The following is an 18,857-nucleotide window of genomic DNA, read 5'->3' on the forward strand; positions in this document are numbered from 1 at the left end:
GCAGGATGGAAGAAGAAGTACTTTTGTGGGTTTTTTTTGTTTGTTTTTTTTTCTCCCCACCCCTGTGTCTCTTGGCTGTGGGGGCAGGGGTGGAAAATTACCTGGAGAAAATGATGGTGGCGATTGGGGTTTTTGTTGGTGTGTGTTTGGTTTGGTTTTGGGGTGGTTTGGTGTGTGTGTGTGTGTGTGCGCGCTTTATTTATATATTTATTTATTTTTTCGATGCACGTAGATCATTCCAGATGCCCCACGTCTGGCTCTGTCCCAGAATTAGAATAACCCATTCTTGACATTTATTTCGGAAAGGAAACAAAAAAAAAAAAAAAAAAAAAAAAAAAAAAAAATGTCACGTCTCTGCCTGGATTAAGTGGGCTTTTTTTTTTTTTTTTTTTTTTTTTTTAACCCTTTGGGATCCCAAGATTCCTTTGAGACTGACAAAAGCTGGATGGAGAGACGCCTCCTCCTCCTCCTCCTCCTCCAGCAAATTCGCCCTCGCATCCGCCACGGCAATTTGGCGCACGAACTCTTGGGGATATTTTAAGGGGGCACCTACTGTGTGCCAGACTCGGTTCTAGATGCTAAGGATGCAAGAATGAACTTGGCAAAGTTTCGACTCCCCGGAGTTTACACTCCATTTTTTGAGGGGGGGTCCCCCTTCTCCCCCACCTTACCCCTACCCCACCCATCCTAGGAACTGACTGAAACGTCGTCACCCAACGTATTTGGGATCTGATGAATAACCTTCCGAAGGTACTATATTTTGGAGTTCTGCCTGAATAGTAATGCTCATCAAATTACATAAAACACCCACCCTTTTTTGTTGTTTTTAATCGCCATGGTTTGCAGGTTGGTTGGGGTTGGGATTTTTTTTTTCTTCATTAGTCATATTTAGACATGATCTGTGAATCTGGTGACAACGGCGTCAGCTTCTCCGCTAGAGAATAAAAAGGGACCACCACCTTACCCTCCCTTCCCTTTGGGACTAAAGGAGCAGGGGAGGGGACCGCCTCTTCCCCCTCACCCCCGCTTCATCGGCACCCAGCCATCAGCCTTAGACTTGCTCTGGCAGACGCTTCTTGGTGACATTTTATCTTAAAGAAACGAATGCTACCCATTCTACCTACAATGGCTGATAGAAACATAAGTCAAGCCACATACATAATTTGAAATGTCTTCGACGTCAATTTTTGGAAGCAGAACACAGCATGAAATTAATTCTAATAATGTGTTTAAACGGAACCGGGTCCAGAATAGGACAATTTCAATTCATAATGAATGAACTCACAGAAATTCATCAGTGAGATCCTTGACTCTTTTTTTTTTTTTTTTTTTAAGGATCTCACAGTGTATCCCCTGACTAGCTTGCAATGTAAAGTCTGCTGGCCTGGAACTCACAAATAGCCTCCTGCCTCTACCTCCAGAGTGCTGGGATTAAAGGCGTGCGCCACAGTGCCTAGCCTGGTTTGCTGTGTTTTGTTGTTTTGTTTATTATATTGCCCTGCCAAGCCTTAAATTTCAAACTCCCAAGCAGTTGAAACAGCCAGCATGTACCAACGTACCAAATATCATTTGCCTGGCTTTTTATTGTTGTTATTTTCCCTCATATTTGCCTGAAAGTTGAAGCAATCCCCCTGCCTCAGCCACTCTGCTCAGATTCATAGTCTCGTGTTCTTTAATTCAAGTACACAAAAAAGTTTTTAAAACATTTTTTCCTTTGGTGGTGTTGGGGATTGAACCTAGAGCTTCAGACATGCTTAGCATGTGCTTCTGTACTGAACTACACCCCTCCCCTAACCTCAAGTTTTGCTGTTTTGTTTTTATTTATTTTTAAATTTTATTTATTCTTTGTACAGTGGTGTCTTGCCTACATGTTGGATCCCCTGGAACTGGAGTTACAGTTGTAAGCTGCCATGTGGGTGCTGAGAATTGAACCCGGGTCCTCTGGAAGAGCAGCCGGTGCTCTTAACCTTTAAGCTGCCTGTCCAACCCCTGTTTGTTTATTTTTGATTTTGAGACACAGTTTATTGTATCCCAGGATGTCCTCAAGCTCAGTCATACAGCTGAAAATGAACCTGAACGTTAGGACCCTAGTATAGACATCTCCTGAGTGTCGGGATTACAAATGTGTACCACCACATGGTCCTGGGGATGGAACCCAGAGCATCATCCATGTTAGACAAGCACTTTTCTGAGCCACATCCTTAGACCCTGAAATTTTTCCTAAGTGTGTGTGTGTGTGTGTGTGTGTGTGTGTACAGGTATGCAAGAATGCGCATGCCTGTGCATGTACATAAGAGACCAGCAGAGGGTGGCAGGAGTCTTGCTCTGGCCCCTGCTGCCTCACTCCTTCAGCTGGCTCTCTCATTGAGCTCACTTTGACAGCAGGCTGGCTAGGCGTCCAGCCCCTGGGACCCACCTGTTCCTGTTCCCAGTGCTGGAGATCCAAGCACATATGGACACACGAAGCTTTTACCTGGTGGTGGAGATCCAAACTTAGGTCCTTATGTTTGCACTACTGAACCCTCTCCTAAACCAATTAAGTTTGGGTTTTTTGTTTGTCTTTTGTTTTTTGAGACAGGGTTTCTCTGTGTAGTTTTGGTGCCTGTCCTGAAACTCACTCTGTAGACCAGGCTGGCCTCAAACTCACAGAGATCCACCTGGCTCTGCCTCCCGAGTGCTGGGACTAAAGGTGTGCACCACCACCGCCCAGCTTAAAAACTTTTTTTTTTTTAAACAAAACTTATTTATTGTATTTCATGTGTCTTGGTGTTTTGTCTGCATGTATGTCTATGTGTGTGTGTGTGTTTTGGTGCCAGGGAGATAAAAAGAGAGTTTCAGATCCCCAGGAACTGAAGTTACAGAAGGTTCTGAGCCACCGAGTGCTGTTGAAAATCTTGCAGGTCCTCTGCAAGAGCAGCCAGTGCTCTTATCCACTGAGCCATCGCTCCAGCCCTTACCAGGTTTTAAGTTTTTTTATGAAGTTCAATTATTTTTCCTTTAATGACTTGTACTTCTGGAATGCCTAGTCAAGATCTCAAAGAATTCCACCCTGTGTTTCTTCTAAAGTCCTCAAATGTTGCAATCTTACGTTTACGTAACTCATCATTGTATCTGTGTTTGCCGATTTTTTAGGTGTGGCGTAAGGCGACTTTGAGTTTATTTGCCCCCTCAGATTACTGCCCCAGTAGCAATTGTCACAAAGAATATCCTTTTCCCCACACGAGGCTTTGGACTCTAAATCCGACCTGGTTCATCGTTCGATGCGTTTATCTGTCCTCCGCCAGCATCACACTCTTCCAATCTCTGTCACTGTACTGGAATCCACAAGTGTGAGTATGGGCTGGAGAAGTGGCTTATGGGCTGAGGGCACTCTGCTCTTCCAGAGGGCCTGAGTTTAGCTCGCAGCACCTCCATCACCTAAGTCACAGCTCTTGTGTGAGATCCAGTCGTTCTAACACCCTCTTCTAGCCTCCAAAGGCACTTGCAAGCACTCGGTGCGGCACACGTAGATACTCAGGCATATACTCCTCACAGAAATACACATTTAGGGGTTTGGTTTTTAATTTTATGTGCATTGGTGTTTTGCCTGTATGTATGTCTGTGTGAGGGTGTTGGATGCCCTGGAACTGGAGTTACAGACAGCTGTGAGCTGCCTTGTGGGTGCTGAGAATTGAACTCAGGACCTCTGGAAAAACAGGCAGTGCTCTTAACCACTGAGCCATCTCTCCTGCCCCATTTGTTTCTTGTTGTGAGACAGGGTCTCGCTATGTAGCCCTGACTGTCCTGAAACTCTCTTTTGTAGACCGGGCTGGTCTCGAATTCACAGACATCCACCTGCCTCTGCCTCCCTAGTGCTAGGATTAAAGGCGTGGGCCACCACTGCCCAGCTTCTTTTTTTTTTCCCCTTGAGGCAGGGTCTTATTACATGGCTCTGGCTGGCCTTAAACTTATGCCAGTCCTCCTGAGATTGCAGCACTTAGCTCAGCTATTTCATTTTATTTTGAGGCATAATTTTCATTTTACTACAAGCCAACTCGGAACTCTCTATATATCCAAGGATGGTTTCAACCTCACAATCCTCCCGCCTCAGCCTCCCAAGTGCTGGACTACAGATATGAGTCACATCTGGCAAAGATGTCTTTCCACTTATTCCAAGCTTCACTCCTTTCATCTCAATGAGTTTTGTTTTTATTTCTACAGGTTTAAGTGTTTTTAAATATTTATCTCTAGTTGCAGATGTTTGTGTGTTGTGTGTCTATATGGACGTGTGTACATAAGAGCAGGTGTCATGGAAGCCAGATGGGTTGAATGCCCTTGGAATCGGAGTAATAGGAAGTTGTGAGCTACCGAACATGGACCAAACTCCAGTCCTCTGCGAGAGCAGATGTTGCTTTTAACCACTGAGCCAGCTCTCCAGTCACTATTGTTCTGGTTTTGGGGGGGTCTTGTTTTGTTGTTTTTGAGACAGTGTCTCGCTGTGGTTTTCAGAGCAACTGCAAATCCCTGACCTCAACCAAGCCTCTTGTGACCAGTGGGCTGGACACCCAGAACCACACCCATTTAGTATTTCCTTTCTGATATTGTAAGTGGGATCATCTTTTCTTTTTAAGATTGATTTTGGGGCCGGGCGGTGGTGGCGCACGCCTTTAATCCCAGCACTCGGGAGGCAGAGGCAGGCGGATCTCTGTGAGTTCGAGGCCAGCCTGGTCTCCAAAGCGAGTTCCAGGAAAGGCGCAAAGCTACACAGAGAAACCCTGTCTCGAAAAAGAAAAAAAAAAAAAAAAAAAAAGATTGATTTTGGGGCTGGAGTTTCTTTTTAAGATTGATTTTGGGGCTGGAGATGGCTTAGTGGTTAAGAGCATTGGCTGCTTTTCTAAAGAACGAGGTGTGATTCCCAGAACCCACATGGTGACTCACAACCATCTGTAACTCCAGTTTCAGGGAATCTGACGCCCTCTTCTGGCCTCTACTGATGCTGCACATAGGTGGTAAATTTATATACACGCAAACACCTGTATATAAAAACTAAATTTTAAAAAGGGATTTATGGGGCTGGAGAGATGGCTCAGCGGTTAAGAGCACCGACTGCTCTTCCAGAGGTCCTGAGTTCAATTCCCAGCACCCACATGGTGGCTCACAACCATCTGTAATGAGATCTGGTACCCTCTTCTGTATACACAATAAATAAATAAATCTTTAAAAAAAAAAAAAGGGGGGGGATTTATGTGTGTGCACATGTGTGCAGGTACTCATGGGGGCCAGAAGGGGGCATTGAATCCCTTAGTGCTGGAGTTAAAGGCATTTGTGAGCTGCTGCTGTGGGTGCTGGGAAACTCCCGTTTTCAGCTACAACACTAAGTGCACTTGGCTTCTGAGCCACCTCTTCACCCTTTTTCTTTCTTTCTTTCTTTCTTTCTTTCTTTTTTTTTTTTTTTTTTTTTTTTTTTTTTTTTTTTTTTTTTTTTTTTTTTTTCTTTCTTTCTTTCTTTCTTTCTCCCCCCACCCCAAGGCTAGATTTCTCTGTGTAGTCCTTGCTGTCCTAGAACTCGCTCATAGACCAAGCTGGCCTCAAACTCACAGAGATCCTGCCTCTGCCTCCCCAGTGCTGGGATTAAAACACGTGTACACCACCGCCACCTGGCAATCTTTTTTTTTTTTTTTTTTTTTTTTTTTTTTATGGGATGAAAGACCTCACTTTGTTTTTTATGTTTTTGGACTTTTTTTTACAGATGGTAGTGAGCCACCATGTGGTTGCTGGGAATTGAACTCAGGACCTCTGGAAGAGCAGTCAGTGCTCTTAACCTCTGAGCCATCTCTCTACCCCACCCCCCTTTTTTTTTAAAGAAAGAGAAAAATTTTTTTTGGTTGTTCAAGAGAGGGTTTCTCTGTGTAGTTTTGGTGCCTGTCCTGGATCTCACTCTGTAGACCAGGCTGGCCTTGAACTCACAGAGATCCTCCTGCCTCTGCCTCACAAGTGCTGGGATTGAAGGCATGCGTCACCACCGCCCAGCAAAAGAAAATTTTTTAATTTTGTAGTTATGAGCATGTCTGTGAGTGGGTACTGGCACATGAGTGCCAGGGCCTGAGGAAGCAGGAGAGTGTCAGCTCCCCTGGAGCTGCACTTACAGGTCGTTGTGAGCCACCTAACATGGGTGCTGGCATCTGAACCCTGGTCCTCTGCAAGAGCAGTCAGTGGTCTTAACCACTGAGCTGGTCCTCTGTCCCCTGCAATTGCCTTATTTTAGGTTTGAATTTCTAAAGAAGTTATTATCGTGTATACTAGCAACCAGCAAAACACGGCACAGGTGTGGAGAGCAGAGGACGGCTTCATAGAGTCGGTTCTCTCTCCCTTTACGTGGGTTCCAGGTACTGAACCCAAGAGATATATGATGGTAATCAGGTGAACTTTAGTTGCAATACACTGGCCGAGTCTTCGTGTAGAACCTGCCCCTGCTCCTTGCTTGTCAGCCTTCTCGCCTCTCCTGCACTGGTGGGTAGAGATACAACCAGTTTTCATGTGTGGATCTTACGTGCTTCAACTTTCCCAAACTTGCTCATTAGCTCTAATTGCATGTGGTTAGAATCCTTGGAGTATTCTATGTATAAGATCACACCCTATGCCAGGCGGTGGTGGCGCACACCTTTAATCCCGGCACTCAGGAGGCAGAGGCAGGTGGATCTCTGAGTCTGAGGCCAGCCTGGTCTACAGAGTGAATCCCAGGACAGCCAGTGCTACACAGAGAAACCCTTTCTGGAAAAAAACATAACCAGAACAATAGTTTTTTTACTTTTTTCCCCTTTAATGTGAGAATGTGCATCTGTGTGTCACAGCACATGTGTGGATTCTTCCATCTATTTCAAAAACAATTATTTTTATTTTTATTATTTATTTATTATGTATACAATATGCCTGTTTGCCAGAAGAGGGCACCAGATCTCATTTTTTTAAAAGATTTATTTATTTATTTTGTATATAGAAGAGGGGTGCCAGATCTCATTATTGATGGTTGTGAGCCACCATGTGGTTGCTGGGAATTGAACTCAGGACCTCTGGAAGAACAGCCAGTGCTCTTAACCTCTGAACCATCTCTCCAGCGCCCCCAGCCCAAATTTTTTTTTTTTTTTTTTTTTTTTTTTTTTTTTTTTTTTGGTTTTTCCAGACAGGGTTTCTCTCTGTAGCTTTGCGCCTTTCCTGGAACTCACTTGGTAGCCCAGGCTGGCCTCGAACTCACGGAGATCTGCCTGGCTCTGCCTCCCGAGTGCTGGGATTAAAGGCATGCGCCACCACCGCCCGGCAAAAAATATTTTTAATTATGTGTATTTGCGTGGGCACAGGGAGAGTATGTACACACAGATGCAGGTACCCCTGGAGGCCAGTAGAGGGCATCAGCTCACCTGGAACTTGTGAGCCCCTTGACTTGGGTGCTAGAAACACACCTCAGAAGCTCTGGAAGAGCAGCAAGTGATCTTAACCATGAGTTGTTTTCACAGCCCCTCCATGTACTTTATTTTTATTTATTGAGGGGAGTGTACATGGGTGCCACAGTACTCATGTGGAGGTCAGGACTGTACCAACCTTCTCAAATGTAGTCGGACTTTATTTTGTGGGACAGGTAGCTCCCCAATAATGACACGGAGACTTCTTATTAATTATGAATGCTTGGCCATTAGTCTAGGCTTGTCTCGCTAACTCTTATAACTCAAATTAACCTGCTTTATTAATCTACATCCTGCCACATTGCTCGGTTACCTCTACTCTGTACTGTATGTCTGACCTCTTCAGTGTCTCCCCAGCATTTCCCCGGAAATCCTGCCTATTCTCTCCTGCCTAGCTATTGGCCGTTCAGGTCTTTATTACACCAATCACAGCAACACATCTCCACACACTGTACCAATATTCTGCAACAGAGGGCATCTGGTGGGAGTTGGCTCTCTCCTTCTCCCGAGTGGGTCCCAGGGATTGAACTCAGGTCCTAAAGTCTGGCTCCAAATGCACTCACACGACTGCACTACCTCATCTTACCGGTCCTCCTCCTACCTCGGCAATGGTCTCTCTTGCTGTCTCTGCCCTGCTGAATGCTCCAGGCCAGCTGGCACAGGAGCTTCAGGTCAACTTTCCCATCTGTGCCTCCCAGTCCAAGAAGACTAGGATTACAAACTGGAGCCACCACAGATTTTTATCTGGGCTCTGGGAACAGCCTGCATGGCAGGTGCCTTTACCAGCTAAGCCATTTTGTTGATCCTTAGTTCTTTTGGCAAATATTACCATTAGCTTATAAAGTAGGCTTCTCTGTGGGAAATTCACACATGCTGGGCTCATCAGACCCACAATATCCCATAAACAGCCTCCATGTGCTCCGAGGTCAAGGACAAGTAGGACCTGAATACCTCTGTGGGGACACCAGTTTCCTCCTTTTTTTTTTTTTTTTTTTTTTTTTTAATTTTTAAAATGGCTTGTGCTTGTCTACCTGCGTGTGGGCCTGTGCATGAAATTAGTGCAGATGCACTCAGAGGCCAGAGGCGTCTGATCCCGGGCACTGGAGTCCCAGGTGGTTGTGTGCCACCTGTTGTAGGTGGGAATTGAACTCAGGTCCTCTGGAAAAGCAGAACCTGTCCTTAACTGCTGAGCGGTCTCTCTAGCCACTCTCTCCCTTCTTTATTACAAGGGCTTTCCACAGCAGGTGTTCTGCTTCACAAGGGCTGTCCTAACATTACCACTGCCTCCGGAAGTAGTATTTTCTCCCAGCTTTGGAAGCTGGAACTCTGATCTATGGGTGGGCAGACCAGGCCCTTTTTTTTTTTTTTTTTTTTTTTTTTTTTTTTGGTTTTTCAAGACAGGGTTTCTCTGTGTAGCTTTGTGCCTGTCCTGGAACTCACTTGGTAGCCCAGGCTGGCCTTTAACTCACAGAGATCCTCCTGGCTCTGCCTCCCGAGTGCTGGGATTAAAGGTGTGCGCCACCACCGCCCGGCTCAGACCAGGCCTTTTATTGAAGCTTTTACGGAGGACCTCTGCCTCCTTCCACTTCTGGTTGTGCCAAGATGTCCTTGGCTTGTGGACATGCCACTCTGATCACAACCCTAGCCCTTCTCTCTTCTTGTAGGAACACTTGCCATTGAATGTGGGGCCCATCCTAAGCCAGGAGGATGCCATACTCAGACCCTTAGTTACAGCTGTGAAGTTGTTTCTTCAAATAAGGTCACAGTGGCAGAGACCAGAGACTCATCACATGCTAAGGCCCTGGGTTCCTTCTATAGGACCAAACAAGAAATTGTGACTCCTAGCGGTGGTAGCATGTGCCTTTAATCCCAGCACTCAGGAGGCAGAAACAGGCAGATCTCTATGGGATCCAACCAGGTCTACATGATGAGCTCTAGGCCAGACTTAACTAGTGTGACCCTGTCTTAAAGGAGAGAGAGTACAGAAACATGTATATACATATATATATATCATAAATAATATATATGTATGCATATATATAATACAATTTTATATATATGCATATATATAATTAAACGGTGACTATATGAAATTCACTCCCGTCTTATTATTTAGGCACTTGTGAATGTTTGAGTGTCTCTCTTTATAGGCCAAGCCAGGCTTGACGTCTTTGTCCTTCAGTCCCGAGTGCCAGGATACAGGCATGCACCACGACACCTGGCCCCAGTAGAAACCTTTTCACAAGTGGGTGTAGAAGGGTCTGGAATGTCTCCCTATGAGTGTAATGGGCATGTCAGTGAGACTTCTGGGCTTGGCTAGGGAAGGCTAGTGGAGAGAGTAGAGCGCAGTTGGAGAGAAAGTGGACATCAGGAGAGAAGTCCCTGGATCTGTTGGAACCCTCTCGAGGGCTCAGGTGGCTCTTCTGGGCTTGCTATGCCATCCTGCTGCCTCGGCAAGTGGGAAGGTGGTTTGTCCTTCCTTTTTTAAAGTTAGGCAGAGTTACTATGTAGTCCTAGCTGACCTGGAACTCACTCGACAGACCAGGCTGGCTCTCAACCCAGCTAGGAGGTGTATGGCACTAAATCCAAACATTTACTTCACAATTATTTATTGTGTAGATGTGTAGAGGTCACAGGACAACTTCCAGGAGTCAATTTCCAGATCCTTGGGCTTGGTGGCAAGCCTCTGCACCCAGTGAGCCCTTACTGCCCTTACAGGATGGAGTTCGTTCTTTCTTAAAGCATGGAGGCTAGAGAAACAGGATGGCTCTTTCGGAGCTCCTCCTGTGGCTGCTGTGACTCTGGGGCACACCTTACCTCTTCCAGCACCTAGGGCTGCACCCATACCACAACGAATTGGCATGCTCTTCCCTGGGGAAGACTATTTCCCACTCGGTGTTCCTTAGCTGCCTGCAGTTTTTCATATAGATCGAGGCTCATGAGCTTTCCCCTCCCAGATGGATTTCTAAGGATTCTCTGGACTCACTACATCCAATTTTTTTTGTTCCCCCCCTCAATGAAAACTTCAGCCTTGAAGCTAGAGAGATGGCTCAGTGACCCAGCGTACCTTCTACTCTCGCAGAGGACCTGGGTTTAGTACCCAGCACCCAGCACCCAGCTCACAGAGCTGGCAATCTGTATGCAGTTCCAGCTCCGGGGGACTGGATGCCCCCTCTGACCTCAGGGAGCACTGCACTTGTATGCACATAGACACCCACACAGATACCTAATTAAAGAATAAAGCAAACAGCCCAGAAAGGCCTTCCCATCACTTGGAACCATTTCCAGCAGAAGGAAACCCTCTCAACAGTCCATGGTGCCAACCTAGCACAGGGAATAGAAAGAGGACTCGTGGGAGGAATGGCCAAAAGTGGCACCTGTCAGAGGTAGGGCCTACTTCGAGGTCTCTAAATCACTATGCACGGCACATCCCCACGGTGACTGCAGACTGACCTCTCCCTCTCCTTTTTTCTTAAACTTATTTTTAATTAAGTATATGGTGTGTGTCTGGGTGTACACCATACACAGTACAGGTCCAGAGGCATTGGATATCCTGAATCTGGAGTTAAAGGCAGTTGTGAGGAACCAGATGTGGGTGCTGGGAACCCAACTTGGGTCCTCTGGAGGAGCAGCCAGTACTCCTAGCTGGAGTATCTCTCCACTCCTAGCAGTAATTTTCGACTCCAGGTTCACATTGGGATTTCCTGACTTCCTACAACCAATTATCTTATTGTGGTTCCTCTGGTGACTTGTGACTTACATCAACTTTTGTGAAATCCAATCTTACCTGGAACCAAAGGTGACCAGGGATTGGATAGAGCATTTCTGTGTCACAGCCAAGCCGACCCTCCAAAGTTCCCCCGGAAGCTGCTGCAGACAGTGGAATGTCAATATGGCCGGGGGACAAGAGTCTGCGGCAAGAGCCTGAAGAGACGTCACTGTGTGTTCTCACCTCCTTGTCTACCCTGAGGAGGGCTGGAGGACAACTCCATGAGAAAAGCAAGCTGGAAAAAGCGCTTGTGTGCAAGGCTGAATTTGAATCCCCAGGGTCTACAAAAAAAAAAAAAAAAAAAAAAAAAAAAAAAAAAAGCTGTGTGGGTGTGAGGTGTGACAACTCACCTGTAACCCTAGCACAGGGGAGGCAGAGGGGACCTCAGGGCCAGATGGGTTCAGTGAGGAACCCTGCCTCCATACATAGGTGGAGAGTAATGGAGAAAAACACCCATTGTTAACTTCTGACTCCCATAACACCCCGCCATGTGTCCAAATGGGAATGTACACACACATTCCCAACCAAAAAATAAATTCAAGACTAACTGAAGACTCACCTCATCATCTTACCTTGGTGTGCTGTTTAACACTACTTTCTAACTTGGTGGCCTTTCTGGGGCCAGCAGGGTGGGCTCTCATTCCCCTAACCCAGAGAGCACTCACCACCCAGAGTGGGCAGCTCTCAGAGAATTGGACTCTAAAAATAAGTATTTTGCACATTTCTTTTAGCTCCCCTCTCCATAAAGGCCTCCACAGATGGCTTCTTTACATCATGCTCTCAAATGACTAGCTGATAAATATTCATACTTATGGAAATCGTATTGTACATATTCCAACCTTCAGCAGAGTAACATTTGTTTTATTTTGTCTCTCAGGGGTGGTGCCCTTTGTTCAGGCTCGTCCTCCATGAATGCACACCCACAAATGCTTGCACATACACACACCCTACAAGCACACATTCTTGCTAATTTTCGTTCACAAGCAAGGGTCATCTTGTCCATCAGAGGACATCTGGCAATGTCTCTAGATATTCTGGGCTTTCACATCCGGGGCTGGAGAAGTGTGTCACTGCTGGGATATGGCCCGGGCAGGCCAGGCATGTTGATGAACATCCCACAATCCCCACATTGGCCACCATCACCAAGAAGGACCAGTCAGTAACAGTACCCAGGTCAGGGCAGCCAGAGTGAAGCTGGAAGTGGTTGTGGGGAACACACACACACACACACACACACACACACACACACACACACACACACACAAAGCTAAACGGAGCAAGATCAAAGTAAACTAGCTGGAGAAAACACAAAAATCAATGCCTGGCCTAGTTATTTCATAAAAGTTCAACTAACTACCATTATATAGCTGTTTGGTGGTATTAGGGGTCGAACCCAGGGCTTCAAATATGCTAAGCAAGCACTCAGCCACCGAGTGAGATACTCAGCATTTTTTTTTTTTTTTTTTTTAAAGACAGGGCTTCTTATGTAGTCTGGGCTAGCTCTGAATTGGCTAGGCAGCCCAGGCTAAATTCCAACTGGAGGTCCCCCTTCTTTGGCCTTCCAAATGCTGGAAACTACACATATGCAATTGCTACTTTTTTTCTTCACAAGGAAGCTCAAGGTCAATTTTATTAGCATTCCAAGGAACCGTCCGTTCCCCCCCTCCCCCAGTAAGCGAGCTGTCAATCTCTGCAGCTGCTTGGAAGGGCATGGCGATGGGGAGGCAGTACAGAGAAAGCCATGCCATTTAGCCAAATGGTGGGGAGGGAAGCTTTTGCAAAACAGTGAAGCTCAAAGTACTGAGGAAACATGCTTATAAAAGAGAGAGGGGAACAGTTTGCTTTCCTAAAGCAAAGCAGAGCAAGCAGCTCTTTGAGAGGCTGGGCTGGGAGGCGAGAATCCTGGGACGATTATTCCTCCTACCTTTCTTGGCATGAATTAAGGCATCAAATTTATTGCCTGCACTTAAATTTCTTATTGTATGATGGATGTGCAATACCATGTCACATGTGAATGGAGTAAGCTCTACCTTTACATAGGTTCAGGAATTGAACTCAGGTTGTCAAGGTTGCTTGGCAGTCACTTTTATCTGCTGAACCATCTCACCAGCCTATTTTAATTTTTCTTAAAATTTTTTCAAAGATTTATTTTACGCTGGGCAGTGGTGGCTCACAACTTTAATTCCAGCATTCGAGAGGCAGAGGCAGGCGGATTTTTGTGAGTTTGAGGCCAGCCTGGTCTACAGAGCGAGAACCAAAACTACACAGGGAAACCCTGTCTCAAAAAACCAAAAGAAAAGAAAAGGAAAGAAGAGGGGAGGGAGGGAAGGAGGAAGGAAGAGAGAGAGAAAGAAAGAGTTCTTGCTCTTCCAGAGGACTGGTACCAACTTTACACAGATCACAACTGCCTGTTAACTCCAGCCCCTTGGGATCTGACACCCTTTTCTGGCCTATGGGCACTTATACATGCATGTGAACACAGTCTCTGTCTCTCTCTCATACGCATACACACATAAGTAAATCTTTTTTTTTTTTAAGATTTATCTTTATGTGCATTGGTTTTTCCCTGCATGTATGTCCATGTGAGGGCGTCAGATCCCCTGGAACTGGAGTTACAGACAGTTCAAGCTGCCATGTGGATGCTGGAAACTGAACCCAGAGTCCTCTGAAGAACAGCCAGTGCTCTTAACCCGTGAGCCATCTCTCTAGGCCCCCAGAATAAATCTAAAAAAAAAAAAAAAAAAAAAGAAAGAAAAAAGAAAAAGAAATCTACCCTTGGCTCCAAGTTTCTTCTCCCTTCCCCCTTGTCAGCCCTGGCAGCCAAGCATTTGATTGAAGTAGGCACTGAACCTTGTAGGTCTCTCACCCTGTGCCTGCCTCACCTGTAAGCGTGAGGGGAACATACAGACACACACACACAACAGCACAAGTGACCCACTGGCCATGTGGATCCAGACACGCGCTCCCCGGGCCAATGCACACTCGTGTGTGCTGTCCCGTCCCTTCTTCTGTCCTCTGCACCAGCTTCCTTCCCACCTGACTCTCTCCCGGCAGCTCACTGGTGAGTCAGCCCTTTCAAGGCCCCTTGGTGGGTATTCCTGAGAGGTTTCCTAATTCCTACAAGGTCTTACTTGCAAATTGCCCTTACAGGGAGAATAACTACCCAGTGAACAGCCACAGAGCCCCAAAACTAAAACACCTCAACTGTTCATTAAACATTTTCTCTGTTAAACAATGTTTCTAATTAGATATTAATGGCACCTAGATACTGAAGAGACTTTCATCTCTTATGACTGGAGAAAGTTCACCTGAAATCTGCGGTTCTGACTAAGTGAACAATACAGGAAGCACTGAGCCATGGCTATCCCCGCTCCACATTCATGGCGTGTCACTGTCACAGTCCTTGTTTGGACACGGAACGAGGGGCTCTGCTCCAGGGTGCACTCGAACGGTGGAGGGAGAAGCCCCACCCTCCTGTGGCTGCCTCGTGCCTTTGCTGCCGATGCCAAGACGCAGCCCAGGCCTACAGAATCAACCAAAGCTGGCACACAGACAGGCAAGTCGACTATGTTTTTTAACATCTACTTTGCGATTTTTGTGTGTCTGTGTCTGGACTACCACATGTGCAGAGGTCAAAGGACAACCTTGGAGAAACCCACACCTACCTTATAGTGCCTTCCACGATGTAGCCTCTAAGGCAATGGGTGCCTAGGGCCTTCCTTGCACACGCCAGGCAAGTATTCTCCTACCAGGCTATGCCCACCCAGACCAACACAGAAGTTTCAACCCTGGCCAAGAGCCTCTGAGGTGAGGGAGACTAATAACACAGGGCAGCAGGTACTCCCAAACCACACCACACCAGAATGAAAGCGTACTTAATTGTTTCATTTTATTTAAGAATTTTACAAAAACAGAAAACAAAATTCAAACAAAAATGAAAAAACAAACCACAACCAAACCTAAATACAGAGTACTTTCAGTGTGGAGACTGAGTGTTTCTGGCCGAGGGTCAGCAAGCCCACTCAGCGAAGCCAACACACTTGTATTACATGAGACTGAATTGAAAGTTACAGGTCGACAGGACGGCAGCACTCAGTCTGGACACTCGGCAGCAGGTTCCCAGGAGAGGCTGAAGGCAGCAGTGTGGCATGGTGGGAACAGCGTGTAGCCTTCGTTCAGATGGACACTGTGCAGAGCAGCAATTCAGAGAGAACGAGGACAACAGAAGCCGCCCGAGAGTTCACACCCGACTGTTGCGGGTCTTTGGACTCCTTCAGATGTTCCCGGACGCCCCGAGTCAGAGGAGGAAGACCAGCGCCTACATATAAAATACCCTTTGCGCAAGGAGGTAGAACCTGGCACAAGTTTATTGCAGAGACACAGTACACCTCTCCTGCCCCTCATGGTTGATGATAAAAGTGGTTATTGAAAAGCAGTAATAGAGTTTGCAAATTCAGTACAAACTATGAACAAGGTGAATTGTTTTAGTGAGGCTGCACTGGGCTATGTCAAAAATAAATAAAAAAGCTCTCTCAGTCACATGAAGTAGAGCCAGAGGAGCAGCTCGATCGAGTCCCTTCACCCTCTTCGGTGCCAGCCACTGCCATGGTAGAAGCTCCTCCGGTTCTATCTGCACAGGCTCACAAGGCCACATGAACTCTCAAGAGACTCTCAGCCTCAAGGTGGCCTGAAGTGCCAGACAACAAAAGCAGCCGTCTCCTCTCTCCGCACTAACTGGTGTATCTCACAGTTAACTGCTGGTTACAGAACTCCTGGCTAACCGTGCCCTGCTCTACCCCTGCAGATGGTGGGCTGCTGCCGTAGGACACAAGTCAACTATGTCTCAGGCCCCAAAGGAAGGGAGATGGGGTGCGGAAGGAACTCCTGCTGGAGTAACCTGTGACAGACCTTCAATCATGACAACCAAGTTCCAAAGACTCAGACAAATGCAGGCCATTTTCAGAGTTGTCATCAAGTCTACCAAGGTGAATGCTCACTGAAATCTTTCCTGAGAATTGCAAAGGACATTTTTTGAGGGTTCAAAGGCCTGTAACTAAAACCCCACTCCTGTGCCCTAGGTGAGGGTGGGCACCGTCTCCAAGGCCCCACTGGCCCTTCAGCGCCAACATCAATCCTCCAGAGCGAGCTCGGCATCTGCGCTCACAGCCTTTCCTGCCAGGACAGTGTGAGACCCACTGCCCCTGCCTCGGGTGCTGAAGGGGGGGTGGCAGCTTCCACTGCAGGACTGTGTGGACGGATGACAACTGCTCTCTACGCTCATCTCCTGCCTGCTCCATTTTTACCAGGTATATAAAAACCAGATTACTGGTGTCTGTCATAAAGTAATCTGCTCATCACCTGCGGGGGTCATAGAAATCCAACTTCTTACACACAGGAAGCCTGCATCCAGGCCACTGAACTATCTGCACAGGCTCACAAGGCCACATGAACTCTCCTCAAGAGACTTTCGTGCCAAGAGGCGGCAGAGGCTGAGGGACTGGAGCAGGCCTCAAAAAGACAAGTTAGTCAGGCTTCTAAGGAGCTTCAGGGAGGTCTAGAGAAGCGTGTCCTTTGCTTTGCTTTCTTTCATTCCTTATCTATGAAAGCATCAGGCTCACTACAGCTTCCAGAGAACAACCAGTCACATACGGATGGGATCAGGAGCACACTCAGGTGCATCCCAAGACAGCACAGCCTGGGGTGCGGGCAATGTGGGCAACAGGATTCCTACAGCCAGGAGGCAAAGATAAACTCTAAACACAACAACTACTGATTCAGCTAAGAAGCTTTCTATAGTTTTCTAGGTTAAAAAAACAACAACAAAGCACTAAAATACCCCATACGGGAGTCCAGAAAAGAATAAATAGGAGGGAAAGGAAAAGGGCGCAGGAACAAGTGAATGGGGCCCAAGATACAAAATTTACACTTGAAATGTACAAGAACTCACGCTTCTCTATACACTCCTATGTACATCTCTAAGTACAGCATACAACAGAGGGTGGGCACTCGCAAAAACTGCCGCCTAGTTCAAGTTGCAGCTCCATGTTTCTTTCACTTACGGAGGGACCCATTTGCTTTAGACGGCGGCTAGCCTTGTGAGAGATTTTCCTGCAAATGTTTCCACCCAATTAGCTGCAACCATGACATGGAATGTTTGGTTCATTTCAGTACAGCATGCCAAAGCACCTACGTGGTGTGTGTGTTGTGTGTGTGTGTTGTTCACCAGAGTCCACACACATAGAAAGGACATTTAACAAACACACCACCATAGCAGTTTCTTTTGCCGTGGTATGCCTCAACTAACTACACAGTCACTGTGTGGCTCCTGGCCCAAGAGCAGCTTTTCTGGGACACTATTCCTAGGAAGTGCCAGAGTCCATAAAGGTCCCTCTGTACCAGGGTCCTTGGATAAGGTCTCACAGGATGAGAATGTCTCCACCTGCTTTCAAAAGGGAGCCACAGAGGCCCCTGTGCTAATATGGGAAGTCGAGGACAGGACGAGAACCGAACATAGTGTGCCCTCTCGTTCCTTCTCTGGTCTCTCAGAAGTTGTTCTAATAACATGGCATGGAGATCAGCAAATAATTGTCCCAGAGGCTACAGCCAAAACCATGGCTCTAAAATGTTTTAATTCCTCTGGCGTTTGGAAATCTAGAACTTTTTTCTCCATAAACAGAGCAAATTACAAGGTTTATTGTTGCAACTCAAAAAGGTTTCTTAAGTGCTGAGTAAGAATAAATACACATATGTACACACCTACAGCTACTACAGTGCTTTGGATACAAGTTCTTGCTAATCTACACACAGGAAAAAGCAAACACTGAAAGCAGATTTGTAATTTAGTAGCAAAAAGAGGAAACTGCTTAGCCTGCCTAGTTTTCTGATAACCTGCGTTTACATAATAAACACTTTGAATACTTCTCTGACTGCACCACTGACAGCTCTCTGACCTGACCATAAAGAGGGCAAGTCTGTGGCACAGAGGTTGCTAGGAGGGAAACATGACCTCCCTAGCAAGCATTCCTGAGCAGCAGAGAACCTGGGAGTGATTTTCAGCACAATCGGGACTGTAAACTCTGAAAACACTGATGGGACCAACAACAGAATCTGCTGCTCAGAGCTGTATTGCTTAAGTGGGAGAAAAGGCATCCCAGAGACCAGTGAGTTACGGTGGGTGGAGTTAAGTGAGGCCCCCGGATGCAGACGTGGCGTTCAGATCCTCTGGGAGACTGGACCTACTCTGTGTGACAGCAGCTGAGAAGACTTGGATTTTGACACAAGAAACCCTTGAATGCTGGAGCTTTCCTGGTGAGTGACAGACTTAATGATTTTTGTAGAGGCATAGTGCAGACAGCACATGCTCCCCTTCAGAGGGGTTGGACACCAATCCCAGGTGTCACACACACCACAGTGGGCAAAAGTGATTCAGTTTCTGCTCTCCCACACCACCTGCCTTTTCAAGTCTGCTTTGAAAGGGCCTTTGAAGTCTGTCTCGTATTTGTGGGTCTTTTCTTACTAACCAACAAAAATAAACAGAACACAGACAGACCCTTCCACTAAGACTTGGTGCTCCCTCCAAGAGCACACATCACAGCATCATCACCGGGTAAGGTGTCCACTAACCACATGCTAGAAGTCCTGTAGGTGCTGCT

This window comes from Peromyscus leucopus, chromosome 23 (assembly GCF_004664715.2).
Source record: "Peromyscus leucopus breed LL Stock chromosome 23, UCI_PerLeu_2.1, whole genome shotgun sequence".
Lineage (NCBI taxonomy): Eukaryota > Metazoa > Chordata > Mammalia > Rodentia > Cricetidae > Peromyscus > Peromyscus leucopus.